The sequence below is a fragment of the Pseudoliparis swirei genome, chromosome 18, assembly GCF_029220125.1.
Source record: "Pseudoliparis swirei isolate HS2019 ecotype Mariana Trench chromosome 18, NWPU_hadal_v1, whole genome shotgun sequence".
In the NCBI taxonomy this organism is placed as follows: domain Eukaryota; kingdom Metazoa; phylum Chordata; class Actinopteri; order Perciformes; family Liparidae; genus Pseudoliparis; species Pseudoliparis swirei.
In genome coordinates, this window is record NC_079405.1 from 5363818 (window position 1) to 5380736 (window position 16919).

Consider the following 16919-nt stretch of genomic DNA (forward strand, 5'->3'; position numbering starts at 1 on the left):
CAGAGCACAAACAACATAACCTGATGATCAGCAAAAAAGACAGAGAACGACGACAAGGAACACACTGGGAGAGGGGAAGCACACATGGTCTGTCGGTGCACAACAGGTATTTGGCAACAAACTGAAGTATTGGAGGCATTTAAATTGAAAAATTAATGATCACCATAGTTAATTCAATTCACCCCGAGGAGAACATGACCGTTGTACTGAATTCAACGGCAACTCATCCAGTGAGATGTGGAGACGTTTCATACACCACACATGTCAGTCTCACAATGGCGCTACAATAACAAGGTCACTGGATCGGCAACGTCAGTCGGAAACATCATGGCAACCATAAATGTCTGGACTGCATTTCTCAGTCGAAAGCTCACCGGTATCACTTGTGGGATCAGATATTTTAAAAAAGGGCCACGCACTAATAAATACAGACACAGTTGCCATAAAAAGCAATATAAAAATCTGCAGTGGGGGGGGGATCAGTAAAAAAAAAAGAAATGAGTTGGATTTTAGAGCTGAAACCTTCCCTGTACTTTACTGTAGATACTGATTCTAACAAACTGCGGTTCCTCAAGTCCTCAAAACCAGCGATGGATGCTGGAGCACACACTCTTCTTCCCCCCGCCTGTTGTGTCTTTTTATTTGACCACTGTGCCGTGGTTTCCTGTGCCCAGGTGGAGGCATCGCACATTGAACTCTATTCTGAGCGCAGGCTTCATCCTCGCTGGGCATCGTGAGAGAATTTAATAATAAAATAGCCGAAAGCGACAGAAAACCCCGCGGAGATTTAATCAGCACCGTGTCGGTGTCAAACGCAAACGTAGGCCCATCGGCGGCCATTTTATTTAGACGCCCGTTTCAGAATCATCATCAGGTCCGAGGATCAAAACTCTCCCCTGACATTTGTGCTGAGGTTTCAATCGGCGACAGAACATCTGCAGAGCGGCTGGTTTTGAAATCCCGCTGAGCTGGTGGTTAAATGGCAGCGATAGACATTTTCTTCACTTCTTGATTTTGTCCTCCTTCTTTCCGACAGTGCAGTCCTCTGCCCCCCTTTTTTTTTTTTTTTTACCAAGCCGACCTCACACTTGCACAACCCCCAATTTCATATTTCACCAAATTAACTTGCAGCCAGGGAAGGCCGCGGGAAGTCTGAATATTTACACCGGTATCTCCCTCTGACAAGAAAATGCCAATTTACAAGGCACACAAAAAATTGCTTTCATCCAATAAGCCAGATGCAAATTAATTCCAGTAAAGAAGGTCAAACATATTCAAATTTTTTCTTCCGAGGGTTCTCAAATATAGAAAAAGGGTGTGATGTTGGTCCAAATGCTCTTAAAGTGAGACGCACACTGCCCCCGCCTTCCCCCCCTCCCCCCCCGCGTCCTGGCTTTTGACACATTTAACACAACAGCCTTTGGCCTGCTTGATAACAAGATATGAGATCTCCTAAATTCACTTTAAAATCAATGAAATTCTATTTCATCCTCCCTCCCAATTTTTTTTAAAATATACCCATGCTTGAAATGTGTGTGAATACCTCATGCACACACATCAAATGTGTGCAGTGGGCAGGTTACCAACAGAGAGTTGGCTTGAAGAGAGCATCCTGCTCCACAGGATGTGGGGAAATGCTGAGTGGGCCGATTACGTTCTTTCCACCTGTTCGAAGAGGGAATGACCTCCAGGAAAAAGGTAGACATCCCAGCAGGGTGTGCGTTCACGCTCGAGCCAAGAGGGCAGGTGATGCAACGCTGAGTGATGGAGCCATTACCTCCAAAATAAAGTGCTGAAAAGAGGAGTGAGATCACCCAAAACTTGAACTGACGGACAAAGATGTTTAAGAATGTAAGAAAAACTTGAAAGTACAAGGTGTCATCTGGTATTTGAGTCACTTTAAAAGCACATTATGGATTGGTCAAATACTTCCTCCTTTTTAAATAGCCCTTCATTTTGAAAAACACATCCATTTGTGAAGCGATAGAGGCTCTGAGAGGAAGATGCATCTGCAAAAAGCATTTCAAATGTTTACTTAAAAACAACTGAATGTGGATGGAGGCATTTTAAATTTGACATCCGTGACATTAAACTTTTTATTTATATCAACTCAACATCATCACAGAATCATTCCGGTCCTCCACTTCTGCTTATAGTTTTCTCAATATTTACAGTATTGATTCGTCTCATTATGAGCGCCGCGGATAAAAAAAAAAAGGAAGCCACAAAAGTGTCAGCAAATGTCAGCGGATGAAAATGCATGACTGTGTGTTTTCATATCACATCCACGCACAATTGTCTCTCGCCTCCTCCCCCCTCGACTCCTTAATGCTACGGGACCAAAACACCTCCAGAGTCAATGAGGGTAATAAACTGATGATAAACGCCACGCTCACATAAACAGCTCAGAGGACTTGACTCACACGCCGCTGTGACCGCCGAAACGGGTCAATTCCCCCCAAATTCAATCAGCGGAGGAGGCGGATTGTTTATAAGAATTCATAAATCTTTTTCCCTATCTCCGGGCTGTGAAGAACTTGTGAATGAGCTCCCCGTCATTAGTTTATAATGTGCAGTTTAAGCTCATTTGTGAATAGATTGAGCTGAATGTGAAGAGAGAGAGAGAAAGACGCGAGTGGAAAACACTCGAGCTCCGAAGATAGAAATGGTTTCTACTTTTCATTGAACTGAAGCTTCAGCAGATGCTGCTCTGAATAAAGTTTTAACGAGCAGAATACACACAAAATGTGACGCATCTAAAATATATTTTCATAAACAAAATCCGCAACTTTACCCATTGATGTGACAGTGTCAAACTGATATGATTTGTTGAAATTATGATTGTTATATATGTATTTATCGTTCTATTATGTGATGGATTCACATTTTTTTTTCAGACTAGGTATAAAAATTGTATTAATGTAAAATTGTATATTAATTAATTAATTAATTAATATATATTATCAAATTGTTTTTAACTTTTTCAAATTGTTTTTAATTTTTAATAATTCATTAATTAATTACAAAGAAAAATGTAAAACAATTTGAATGTCTAATAATAATTAACATTTAATAGTATAATGTTATTCTTTATTAGGATCTTCACTAGTTTCCACAAAGTTCCTGAAAATATAAAAATACAACTAAAGCTGACCACAAATAACATTTATCTTTGGAATCGATAAAAGAAGAACTTGGTAGTTTTATTGTGAAAAGCAACGGCCTTCATTCCTAATCAAAGCCAGTAATCGACATTAATTCGCACGCCGTGCAGCGAACGCTTGTAAGAAGATGATGAAGACACTATTGTTTGAGGAAAGTTGAATACAGAAACAAACACAAAGATATATTTAACATCAAAAGCCGATGATCTGAATGTATCGTATGTCAATGAGTTGACGCTCGAGTGTCTGCATCTCGCCGGGGTGAGATTGTTCGTGATGAAATGATTAATTGTTAATCTAAATGTATCAAGCCAGTGTTGTTGAACAAGGATTTTAATTGCGAGTGGGAGCGCCAGTGATTGTGTTCTTGTGGACACATTTCCCCCAGGACATAATAAAAAGGAGGCGGAGTTATGAATGTAAGTCAAAGATTTTAATTAGAAAAATGTGAACTAATTGGTCTACAATACCGTTCCTTAATAGAAAATATTATTATTATTATCAGGTATTTTACAGCAATCGCCTCATTACTTGTGCATGTTAAATGTGTGTGACAGTTTTCATCTCTGTGTCTATTGGCTTTCTCTAAATTTAAATCCAGTTTGCACAATAGCGCGATTCAGCGATGACATTACACACACACACACACACACACACACACACATATATATATATATATAACGTTTATGCTAATCGCATTTCAAGTCACGGCCACGTAGTGACAGGAGGACTAATTGGCGTGATAACATTTAAAATCTCTTATTTCATGCATCAGACCAGGAACCCATTCACAAAACCCACTGACTTCCAGGAAAGGGAGCCGGAGGTGTAAACATGCAAACTCCTCTCCGGGTTTTAAGGACTCGTTCCTGCTCCACCGACTTCTTTCCAACCGGCGACTCAACGAACGCTGAAGGCTGAAGAGCACAGCTCATGATCACAGCTCAGCTCCACACCCTCCCCACTGTATTTTTCAGCCACTCCCACCTCGTTAGTCTAACTCCCTTCACCTGTTCACTCAGCTGCCTCTGATCACTCATTAAGTCCCTATTTAGGCTCATCCTTCCACACACACCTTTCCAGAGTGTTCTTTGTTTTTATCATTCACATCTCCTGTTGTCGACCCAGACTGTTCTCGTTTAACCCGCTAGCCCGACTGTCGGTGACCCCACCGGCCTTCTGTGTGACCTTTACTCTACCGGCTGTTTTCAGGACCTTTAAAAAAAATGTGATTGCATTCGGGTCCAGATATGAACCGTTATACACGGTTGTTATGCTGCGTTCACATAAAAAGCATTGTAGATATTCACGTGAGTTTACTCGCTTGAACATCTGTTGATTTGCGTCATTTGTGCCTTAGAGGGGGCGTGGCCTATCTCTGTGGCTCCACCATGGAAGGAATAACCACCAAAGTGTTTTTCGCATATTGAGGAGAGGGGCCCATTAACAAATGGTGAATTGCTTAGAGTTTCGGCTTTGTTCCCTTCACACCGTTTACTGTGAGTGTCACAGTAGATTGTTCTTGATGCTCGTGGGAGTTTGATGTGTCTTTGGCTTCTCGAAGCTGCTGTTCTTGGCAGATACGATGACGATTCCCAAAGCTGCATCACATGCGACGCAGCAGGTTTCACGGCCGTCTGCAGTGGAGGTGATAAATCATCCTCCGCCTCAGCTGGTCGTCTCCACCCCGCTGAGAGCAAGACGAGCGACGGCGTCGTCTCAATCGAGTTTAAAAACTCTTGTTTTAATTTTTAAAATCTTTTCAGAGGTTTTTGTCAGTGATCTCAAGTTGACCAACACATTTTTTAAATGATGCGAGTGGAGCGAGAAATACCGAAAGCTTCATCTGTTACTCTGCTTTGTTTGTAAAATGTGAACAGAACCTTGTTTCTTTAAAGCGTCTCTAATCCACACAACGTTGTTACTTAAAGGATTAAAGAGACGCAGCTTTAAAAACGCTCACAGGAATGAGGAGTTGCTCCTGATCTTCTGACCCACGAAACTATGTGCACAGACGACAAGTGACCGACGGACAGACGACCGACAGACAGAAAGGTAACCGACAGACAGACGACCGACAGATGACAGGCGACAGACAGGCGACCAACAACAGACAGGCGACAGACAGGCGACCAACAACAGACAGACAGGTGGCAGACAGGTGACCGACAGGCGACAGACAGGCGACCGACAGACAGATGACGTAGTAATGTTCCAAATGTACGACATGCAACAGTAAACTTTGAGGGCAGCTGTTCTAAAAGTTAAACAAATTCAAATGAAACATTTTGGAACGCAGCAGAAGATTCAAAGGACCAGACCTCCTCCCAAAACTTGCAGCTGTAGATTTTAGCAACCATGACTAAAATGGAAGTGAACTGTGATCTGGCAGCTCTGAGTATTTACGTCTGCGGGCGGTGAGCGAGGGATCAACACAAACTCCGGCGCCCGTGTCCATGTTAATGAAGGCCGACGTTAATCAGGGGAAAGCTTTGGCTCAAGTACGTCTTTTTAATCGTTTTTTGGGTGGACAACGAGGAATAACCGGTAACTGCTGTTGATTTGAAACCACCACATATAAACAACTAGAACGGGCACTCGGTAGAGCGCATACCTTCGCATTTCACAAGGTTGGGCATCGAATTATGAACATTTTGGCATTAGTTGCATGCCAATTGGATAAAAATTGGTAAAAAGAAGATTTTGACCTTTTCATGACCTTGACCTTTGACCCGATCGATCCTAAAATCGAATCAAATGGTCCTCGGATAATAACCAATCATCCCACCAAATGTCATGCGATTCGGTTTAATACTTTTTGAGTTATGCGAGTAACACGCATACAAATAAATAAATACACAGCGATCAAAACATAACCTTCCACACTTTCAATGCGAAGGTAATAACAAAAGTTTTAAAAAATGGCGCTGGTTTTATTTTCCTTTTGGATGGAAAAATATCTGAAAACGTCCGCATGGACGACAAAGAAAGGAAATAAATGATTCTGAACGGTATAAACAGGAGCCGTGACACATGGGTGGATAATTGTTTTCCCCACACCAGACTCCTTTTGATGAACGCCTCATTATAATCTGCAGATGATGGATGTGAGTTGGATGCGGCCGGCTGTGTGTTTGTGACTCTTTAGGAAAGAAGTGAGGAGCACGAGGGCGTCTCTCGATGCTACTCTTTGCACGGTGAGGTGTGACGGTTTCGGAGCCAAAAGGCTTTTAATGGCTTTCAGTTGTTATGATTATTCTGGGTGTCATGACAGCTTGATTGTGCCCGCAATCTTATTCCATTGCCGTGCCGTGTGCGTGCGCCTCCCCTTCGCCGCCTTCCACAGCTTTGTGTTGTTATGGTAATTTCCATGAGGTAGATTGCATCTCGCCGGCTGGGTCTGTGGGAGAAGCTCGGAGCAACGGCGTAATAGTCACAAGGAACACATCTGTGTGCCGGGTTATAGTCCGGGTTCAGGTGATCTGCTGCCCCTCCGGTGCAACATTAAGGCAAGAATGAAGTGCGTCATTTCAGTGTTTAGTGTACTTTTGCTATCCATAACCATAACTCCACGGCCATTACGTGTGTCTGCATCTGGAGGAGGGATCCCTCCTCTCTGGTTGTATCTGTGAAAAGGGTTTACGCTTGTGTTTTTGTCCTTCGGTCTTACGACAGATGTTGACAAATGTTGGAAAGCACTTTAAGGCAAATGTGTGACGTTGTGCTCTAATAACATTTGAATTAAATTGCAAAACAGCATGCAGAAATACTCATTTGGGATGAATTCTGCTTCAAAACAATTGAGGGGAAATTACAAAACAGATCCGGCCCAAAGTACTTTTTATATTAAATTAATTCATCATGCTCAAAAGTGTAACATATATATATTTTTTAAAGATGTGACCACTTGTTGTTTTTAACATGAGCACACTTATTGTTATCAACACCACTGAGTAAGAGACATGAACTTTACCGTCTTTCACTGAAGAAGAAAAATGGTCTTGCGCCACAAAACCGGAAACGACGGACATTATTTATCTTACCACGCTTACCAAATCACGTGAATTGATTATTGAGGATGACAATAGATTTTGTATCAAGGGTAATACGAAATCAGATGGGGATACGAGCAAAGTATTGCGTAACGTCATTTAAAATAAAACTCCCAGGATCCAGAGGGAATTTATGTCTTGCGATTGCCTGATTTTGCTCCAATGCCAAACGCCCGATGCCAAAACAGGAAGTAGTGTCTCCTTTATGCGAGGAGGAAATTAAGAGTGTCAAGGGCGCTTCAGACAGTTTGTGTTCAGTCCCAGATGTGCAACAGTTGGACTGTTTATTAACTCACGTATATTTCCCCAATCATACCTTAACCATAGTTTAGTTGCGATAATCATGATATTTACCTATAACCATGGTCATATAACAATTGCAAGAAAAAAGTGAGAATTTAAAAAGGTTTAAAATGTAATCTAAGCCAGTTTGGTCTCGGCTAATTTATCAGAAACTTTTACATCAGCGGTTATACCATGAACATTGATGTACTGTAAATACTCTAAAAACCAAGATATTATTAAATCTGCATAGTTATGCAAAATGCAGCTTGCCGGAATCCATATTTGCCATGAACAGTGTGGAAGGACGGACGCGTACGTTTGTTTTTGCTGCGAGTGGCACATTCTGTGGGAAACCCAAACGACAGCAACAATATAATGAGGCGTTTCAAAGAGGATTCTGTTATTCCGTTCTGCAGCGGCTTCATTCAGATGCTCTTCACTTGGCTAACCTGTGGCTTATTCTCCTCTTTTCACGAGCCCCCCCCCCCCCAAGAGACTCAAAGACACCGTACGAGTGCTGCTCTTCAAGGCGCGATAACGCAGGTCTGCACCGCGACTTGAAAACTAATTAACAACCGCAGCCGGGCCCTTGAATGGGACAGTGAGTCATTTCACTCGGACATCAATCGGCTACGACGCGGCGCCACTCACAGTCTTCATCGCGGCCTCGACCTACGCTGAAAAGACTACTCCTGTGTGTCACTCGTACACGCACATGTCTCGTCGTGCTTAATGGCGCTTGGCATTCTCCAGTAGAACACATGATTCACTGATGAATGGGATGAAAGGACTAAAAACATGATATATACTAGAATGGGCACTCGGTAGAGCGCATACCTTCGCATATCACAAGATTGGGCATTGAATTATGAACATTTTGGCATTAGTTGCATACCAATTGGATATAAATTGACCGTGCTATTATAAAAAGAAGATGTTGACCTTTTCATGACCTTGACCATGACCTTTGACCCGATCGATCCCAAAATCTAATCAAATGGTCCCCGGATAATAACCAATCATCCCACCAAATTTCATGCGATTCAAGAAGATTTTGACCTTTTTCATGACCTTGACCTTGACCTTTGACCCGATCGATCCCAAAATCTAATCAAATGGTCCCCGGATAATAACCAATCATTCCACCAAATTTCATGCGATTCGGTTTAATACTTTTTTAGTTATGCGAGTAACACGCATACAAATAAATAAATAAATAAATAAATACACGGCGATCAAAACATAACCTTCCGCATTTTCAATGTGAAGGTATTAATCCTACATAAAGGTATTCGAACAATCACACATTCATTGTGACAAGGAAAATCACGCCATCACACATCTCTAAACGCCTATGCCGCACGCACGCACACACACACACACACACACACACACACACACACACACACACACACACACACACACAGAGAGATACACATACACTACTCTTCAAAAGTTTGGGGTCACCCAGACAATTTTGTGTTTTCCATTAAAACTCACACTTTTATTTATCAAATGAAAAGAAAATATAGTCAAGACATTGACAAGGTTAGAAATAATTATTTTTAACCGATATATTAATTTTGTTCTTCAAGCTTGTCGCTCAAAGGAAGGCCAGTTTTAGAGCTTCTCTCACCAGCATAACTGTTTTCAGCTGCGCTCGCATAAAAAGGGTTTTCAAGTGTTTTCTAACCCTCCGTTAGTCTTCCAAGGCGATAACACAATGTACCATTAGAACACTGGAGATGGGCCTCTATACACCTCTGTAGGGATTTCATTAAAAACTAGAGAATAGTCTTTTACCATTTATTTGATAAAGCGTTCTTTATTCTGAGCGTTTTTCTATTTCATCACTTTTCTCCCTCGCCTGAAACTGTAGTTTCCCTCCAGCTATGTGAGCACCCGAGTGACTATTTCCATCACTGTGGCTGTGCAGAGGCTTGCCTCAGGTGTATGTTTGTATTTGTGCTTGTAGGTCTGCAGGCATGTGTGTTTTTAAATTGCTGTGCCTGTGTGTGTGTGTGTGTGTGTGTGTGTGTGTGTGTGTAACATGGCCTGATGGACCCTGGGCACCTGACGCCGGGGCAGTGCGGAGTGTATCGCCGTCATCTGGTCGGCCCTGAGGGAGTCCCCGGGCCACCCAGAGCTGCTCGCCCTCGAACAGGTAACCCGTCTGACATCTCCAACTCATCTTCAACCCACCAAACGGCAGATAATGAGGAGAGGACAGCTGGCCGACCACCCCCCCCCTCCTACCTCCCTCACCACCCCCCTCCACCAAGACCAGGAAAACTGCCGACTGAGCTTTGAGGCAACGTCAGCAGTTCTGTGACACATTGCTGCCTATCTCTGTGTGTGTGTGTGTGTGTGTGTGTGTGTGTGCACATTTCTCCTTCAGTCAGGGGGGTCCGTGCATCGTATAATAGCGCCTCTTTCTCCACAGTCACACGTGTTTTGATCTTTAACCTGAAGCAGAAAGCAACAACACAACTCAATAATTAGGCTTTCAAAATAAAGTCTCTGTATCGTGGGAGCTTTGTGACAGAGCGACGTGCAGTTGCGTCATTCAGCCCATAGATGGCAGTATTTCAACAGATATTTGGGAGTGTGCAAGCTGTGCGTTTAAAAAAAAATGGAATTCTGAATGAACATAAAATGCAAATGCATTAAATGTGAAAGGTTGTGTGAGAAAGTCACACACTCAGTCTATATGTGACGGAGTGAGTAGGCCAGCAGAGAGCATGCGCTGTGACAACGTTTCCTTTCACATGTTCTTCCAATTATGATGTGTGAGTACAGGTTTCAAAATGTACAGCACATTTAAAAATGCAACCATCTTTTACACTGGAAAGCAGTGTTTTTACAAATAAATAATGAAGATGGCTGTACTTTGACAGATTAGACCCAGGATGGTGCGCTGCTGATCCATTCTGTTTCCAGGCTGGATCCAATTATCCTTTTATATGTTCGATTTCTACACGTTTACGTGTATTGATCATTTCTGAAATGTCATCTGCCTTGCTGTGTACATCCCTCAGGGGTTCCACCTCCAATGCCTCAAAGACATAACGTGCATTATGGCAGCGCGCTCAAGTTGTGCCAAAGGATGACGCGCCGGGGGTTGGGTCTAAAAGCGCACACTGAGGTGCAAGTGAACCGATGGGTGACTTCATGTAGCACCGGCATCCAGAGAGAGAGAGAGAGAGAGGGGGAGGTAGAGAGAGAGGGAGAGAGGCTGAACACAATCAATCCCCGAACGAGGCGGCAGGGTCACTTGATGCCGTCTCCTCCTCCGCGGCTGTCCAGATGACTTTACGGGCTGTGCGTCGCGTGCAGCGCGTAGAATACGTTCATTAACTTGTTGTGTCTTTAGCTGCTGTGTTTTGGGGGGGGGGGGGGGGGCTGTTACCTCTGGACACACATTCACGGACGCGGGGAAAAAAGCAAAGAAGCAACCGAAATAAGCGGATCTGCGCTCCTCGTGAACGAGTCTCCTCTCATTCCAAGGTGAGTAGCCTCTCCTCCTCCTCCTCCTCCGCTGTTCGCCGGGGGACAGGAGGGCAAAGTTGGTTGGACTTTACGCGCCTCCGGGGCGCAGCGGGAGGCGTCGCGCGCACACTATGAGTCGAGGTGTTATATCAAACGTTGCATGATCAAAATGAGCAAAAATGATGTGTCTGCTGAAGGGAGGGGGGGGGGGGGCACCTGGACCCACCGACAGATGTGGACTGGTGCCTCAGCTTCAGCACCCATCACAGGCTGGAGGCAGAGCAGCATTGTGTGTGTGTGTGTGTGTGTGTGTGTGTTTGGTGCTAAACATTATTGCATTGCCGGAGGGTTGCATCTCACTCACGAGCCCTCTGTAGCACAACTCCTCCGCACTAGTGGATTACTCTGGGCACGGCGTCAGATATCAGTGCATGGTCACCAAGAGAAGAGTGAAGTATTTAGCCCGGAGACAGTCGGTGCTCTGCTGCCTCCGTGCAGCCGCAGCCGCTGCAGCCTTTGGCAGCCGGGCCAGAGCAGACGCCACTGGGACGCCGATAAGGCTGCATGGGCAGGAATCTGAGACCAGAGCCCCGAAATGAGAACACGAGGCACACACGGCTGCAGCGGAGCCAACCTCAACAATGCTGTTGACCAAGTGCATCTTTGTTTGGAGCGCCCATCTGTGTGTGTGTGTGTGTGTGTGTGTGGTTGGGTGCTAGAGGGGGTGAGGAGTGCCGGTGGTTGGCGTCACGGCTCTTTGACTCTCACTCTTGTGCAAACCACACAAGCCCCCGTTTCCCTCTGCATGCTCTCTCTGCTCCGGCTTATCTGGCAGGCCAGTTGGACGAGCTTTTATTCTCCTGGCCCCTCCAGAGAGGGCAAAGCCTCTCGTGGAGAGAGAGAGAGAGAGAGAGAGAGAGAGGGAGAGGAAGATTGGCTTCTCCCTCTGCATCTTCCATGCCAGTCATGCACTTTATCAGTTGCCTGCTAATTTTAGAATTTAAATGAATGTCCACATTAGTTCTGTCGCTCACTCGTTTGACGGCAACACGCGTGAACAAGGTTTAGGTTGTGATGGTTGCTGTTAGTCTGAAGGACTTTTAGTAGTTGGGGTTCGTCCAATCTAAACTCAGAGAGCCATTTTTAAAGGATCACTTTACACAAAAATACGTATATTTTACCTATTATTCCTCATGGTTTTCTGCAATATATTTTTATGTTAATTAAAACATACAAAACATGTTCAGAAACAGCACCGACCTCCCATGACCACGTTGTCTACTTCTAAAGGAGTACTATTTAGCAAATCTGCGTCTCTGCGGATCATCCAGTGTCATCTGTAAAGATGCTGTTGAGGTCATTTTTTAATGACTTGAGGCACAAACTCATTTCCACTCTTTGTTCAGTGGCTTTAGTTACAGATATTAGTTTCATGGCTGAACACTGTAGCTTTAAAGTTCGATCAAAAACACGTCCTGCAAAATGAAGCATGGATCGTTCGTTGGCTTGTTCATTGACTTCTATTTTCCCAGTGTTGTATTTTTAATGACTTTTTTTCTTTCTTTTTCTTACAGTTATTTGAGATTGCAGATGAAAGTGTACCATTTAAAAATATATCTTAGAACCCGGAGTCGGTGCCAGAGGTGAAGCAATTTAGAACATCTGTCTCTCTCTCTGTCTCCCCCCCCCCCCCCCCCCAAGCCGGGACTTAAGTGTTGTCTCAGGCCACGACGCAGAATAATGAGCTCCAGTAGAAGACAACAATAAATAACTGTAGAAACAAACAGATAGAAATCGGTAACACGACTCCATAGCTGCGTACAATCAAAATGACCACCGGTCCAAAAAACCACGTCATTGATTTTCGAGTAATTTGAACATCAGGGAGCGCGTTGTGGGTCAGGGGCAAAGGAGTCGCCGCAATGCATTAGGGGAATTAGTGTATGTAACACAATTACACGCCGTGTGAGCGCACAGCGGCTCACGACTACGACGACCCAGTGGCTGGAGACCCTGCACCTCCGACCCCTCCCCCCACCAACGGCCCCGTTGCCAACAGAGACGCTGATTGAACGCGACTGCTCGGATGCTACAGCCCGAGGAAGGAAGGAGGAGGAAGGAGGAGGAGGAGGAGGAGACCCCCCCGTCCCCCCTCTAGTGTGTGTGCGGTAGTGATGGTGCGTGCGTACACATGTGGATTTACTGACTCTGCATTGGAGTGCATACAATAGATGGCAGGAGGGAGGGAGAGGGAGAGAGAGAGAGGGAGGGAGGGAGGGAGAACCGACATTGACAGGAGAAAGAAACGGAGAGAGAACAAAATACTGCACGAGCGGTATGCTGTCGCCCTCTCTCTCCTCTCTCTCCGTCACTCCCCCACCCCCCTTTTTTTACAATCTTCGCGCTTCCTCCTGTTTCAGTGTGTGATCCAGGTCTGGAGGGAGGTTAATATAAAGGGATAGATTAAGGTGGAGAACAGGGGATGAAACAGGGGAAGAGAGGAGAGGAGGAGGTGGAAATAGATAGGTAGGCAGGAATGAGAAGGACTTATAAAGAAGAGAGAGAGAGAGAGAGAGGGAGCGAGGCGGTGACTGACAGTGGAGGAGAAGGGGAGAGGGAGGTGGAAAGCGTGCAGCTCACCTGCCAGATGGCAGCCTTGGCAGGGCTCGGCGTGCAGAGATGGCGGTGTTGCAATATGGCGCACCGCCTCCAGATTGTCACACCGTTGTTAATACAAACAGTGTAATAACTTTGCTGATATGTGTGTGTGTGTGTGTGTGCTTTGCATGATTTGCTCCGGCACATGGTGTCAGCAGGCGGCATATGGTTATAAAGACAACTGACAAAGTTGAGGGGAGTCACTTGTGTGTGTGTGTGTGGTTTTTTTCCGTGGCAAAAAATTTACAAGTTTGAAGAGTTTGTCGTGTTTTTTTTAACTTAAAGGGCCGTTTGACACACGAGGATCAGCTTACTCCCCGTGAGCGCGATACTGCGCAGCTTGTTTAAACAGGTGTATCGTGTTTGGCTGTGGCTTTGGAGAGGCTTCTGAAAAGTCTGAGAAAATAGGTGATATCGTCATGGTTCTCTCAGGTTAGGGCTGGAAGACGAAAAAAACCTGTTTCAAGAAACTCGTGGGTCCTGGAGTTTGAAAGAAAAGGACACGTTCCTCCCAAAAGATGCTGTCAAGTTGCATTATGAGAAACGCAGCATCCACTGTGACTCAGATTAGGAAGCACAGGTCAGAATATCTCGGCCTCGTCTGCGTTGACGTCTCTCGCTAGTCCCCGAACCGAATGGAGGCGCAAGGCTAAACCACTGGAGTAGCAGTAAAGGGCTCAAACTAAGTATTGTAGGATTTAATCGAAGTGTTTTATTGAAAAAAAAACATAACTTTTCTCATACGGCCTGTCTGAATTTACCTGCATTCATCCTGTAAGGCGACCTTGAGTACCTTGAAAGGCGCCTTATAAAATAAATGTATTGTTATTATTACCTTCGCATTGAAAAGGCGGAAGGTGATGTTTTGATCGCTGTGTATTTATTTATTTGTATGCGTTTTACTCGCATAACTCGAAAAGTATTAAACCGAATCGCATGAAATTTGGTGGGATGATTGGTTATTATCCGGGGACCATTTGATTAGATTTTGGGATCGATCGGGTCAAAGGTCAAGGTGAAGGTCATGAAAAGGTCAACATCTTCTTTTTACCATAGCACGGTCAATTTGTATCCAATTGGCATGCAACTAATGCCAAAATGTGGCGAAGGTATGCGCCCTACCAAGTGCCCATTCTAGTTAAGGTCAGTTTTAGCGCTTGTTGCTTTAAGCCCCGCCCCCCACTCAAAAGATCCTTGTCTGCTCTGATTGGCTTGCGAGAAAAACTTCTCCAGCAGTGGGTGACCGTAATAACTAGTTGTGTTAATCTCAGTGTTTGGGTGTGTATGAACTCAGATTCTCAGATGTATGTGCGCAAGCACTAAAAAAGTTTTTCATAATTTGTGTCCTTTAACTCGTCTTTCATGAATGAATGAATGAATGAATGAATGAATGATCTTTATTTGTCATTGTGCAAAGGAACAACGAAATTTAGATGCAATCCCGAGGTGCTAATAGGACAATAGACAATATAAAAACAACAAGACAATATAAATAAGACAATATAAAAACCAGAATGAATCATAAATAGACATAGGGGAACTATACATAAGTATAAATGAGATCTATGGATGTAAATATAAATATAAAAATAAGTATAATAAACTACGTATGTAAACTAGGCATATTTCTTAGTGTAAACCTAAGTTTTTTATTGCACGATTCCTCATATTGAACGGGGATGCGACATTTGACTCTCTAAAACTTAGCAGCGTTGTAGTGCGCTTATGGCCCTCGGAAAGAAGCTGAACTTAAATCTGTTGGTCCGGTATACATAGTCTTGAAGCGCCTGCCTGAGCGCAGCCGTACAAAGTGTTCGTTGCCCGGGTGAGATGGATCCTTGAGGATCTTGACTGCCTTCTTAAGGCAGCGAGAGCTGTATAGTTCTTGCAGGGAGGGGAGGGGGCACCCGATGATCTTCTGGGCCGAGTTGACGACCCTCTGAGCGCGTTCCTCTCTGCGGCTGTGCAGCTGAGGAACCACACGAGATGCAATAGGTGAGGACACTCTCCACGGAGCAGCGGTAGAAGGACACAAGCAGATCCTGTCTGAGGTGGTAATTCCTGAGTATTCTCAGGAAGTAGAGTCTCTGCTGTGCCTTCTTGACGATCGCCGTGGTGTTGGTTCTCCAGGACAGGTCCTCAGCCAGGTGAACGCCCAGGAATCTGAAGACCGAGACTCTCTCCACACAGTCCCCGTCAATGTACAGGGCTGGATGACAGTTTTCTTCCTTCTGTAATCGATGATCATCTCCTGGGTTTTGTCACACCAAGCTTGTTCAGCTGCAGGTTGTTCGCTTTGCACAACACAGACAGCTGCTCCACCTCGTCGCGGTACGCGGTCTCGTCACCCCCGGAGATGCAGCCCACCACAGTGGTGTCGTCAGCAAACTTTATGATGGAGTTGCTGGGGTGGGCGGCGGTGAAGTCATTAGTGTAGAGGGAGTAAAGTAGGGGGCTCAGCACGCAGCCCTGGGGGGACCCGGTGCTGAGGCTGAGGGCCGTGGAGGTGTGGGGACCTATCCTCACCCTCTGGGGGCGGTCAGACAGGAAGTCCTTAATCCAACGGCAGGTAGAGTGTGATAATCCCAGGTCTGACAGTTTTGTCACCAGTCTGTCAGGAAGGATGGTGTTAAATGCCGAGCAGAAGTCCATGAAGAGCAGCCGTGCGTAGCTCCCCCCCCCCTCCAGGTGAGACAGGGCAGAGTGGAGAGCTGTGGCGATGGCGTCATCCGTGGACCTGTTTGCTCTGTATGCAAACTGGTGACGGTCCAGGCCGGGCGGAAGGGATGAGATGATGTGGGAACGAACCAGCTTCTCGAAGCACTTCATGTCCCACGTGGATTGATGGCAATCATGGAAAATGTCAATTAACTGTCATTGACATTTGAGAATCTAATAAAGAAATAGAAATGCACATAGTGGTCATGGAAAATGCATTATATGACATGGAACATGAATGTAAATTGGTATTATTACGGTAGCGCCGTGGAGAATCTGTGTCACTTCCCTTGAAACCGTCCACTTCCATTCCATCAAACGCCTCCAATTCAAATCTTTTTCCATCATTTCCCCCCAAATAGAAATCCTTTGAAGAACTTTCTTCATGTCAGTTTAAGTAGGTGCAATTTCCCAATAAATAATAACATCGGAGACTTTTGAAACAATCAGCGGTCCCTTCACAGAAAAAGTTCAAGGTCATAGATTAAAAAAAGAAAATCTTTATTTCAAAACCAAATTAATTGAATCCCGGAAGTAGGACGGGACTAAATAA

The 16919-nt window shown here is 44.7% G+C and overlaps 2 protein-coding genes across 3 annotated transcripts in view; one reads left to right on the forward strand and one right to left on the reverse strand.

The window, feature by feature from the left end:
• Positions 1-16919, reverse strand: part of LOC130208960 (olfactory receptor class A-like protein 1) — a 118514-nt gene that overhangs the window by 27241 nt on the left and 74354 nt on the right. The gene's annotated exons all lie outside the window — the stretch shown is intronic.
• The window catches only part of LOC130208956 (plexin-A2-like), an 89122-nt gene continuing 83077 nt past the window's right edge, over positions 10875-16919 (forward strand). Inside the window, exon 1 of one of the 2 annotated variants that reach the window (XM_056438417.1) lies at positions 10875-11008. The gene's annotated coding sequence lies outside the window, so the exon portion shown is untranslated. The remainder of the gene's footprint in view (positions 11009-16919) is intronic. The other variant, XM_056438419.1, reaches the window with a different exon arrangement.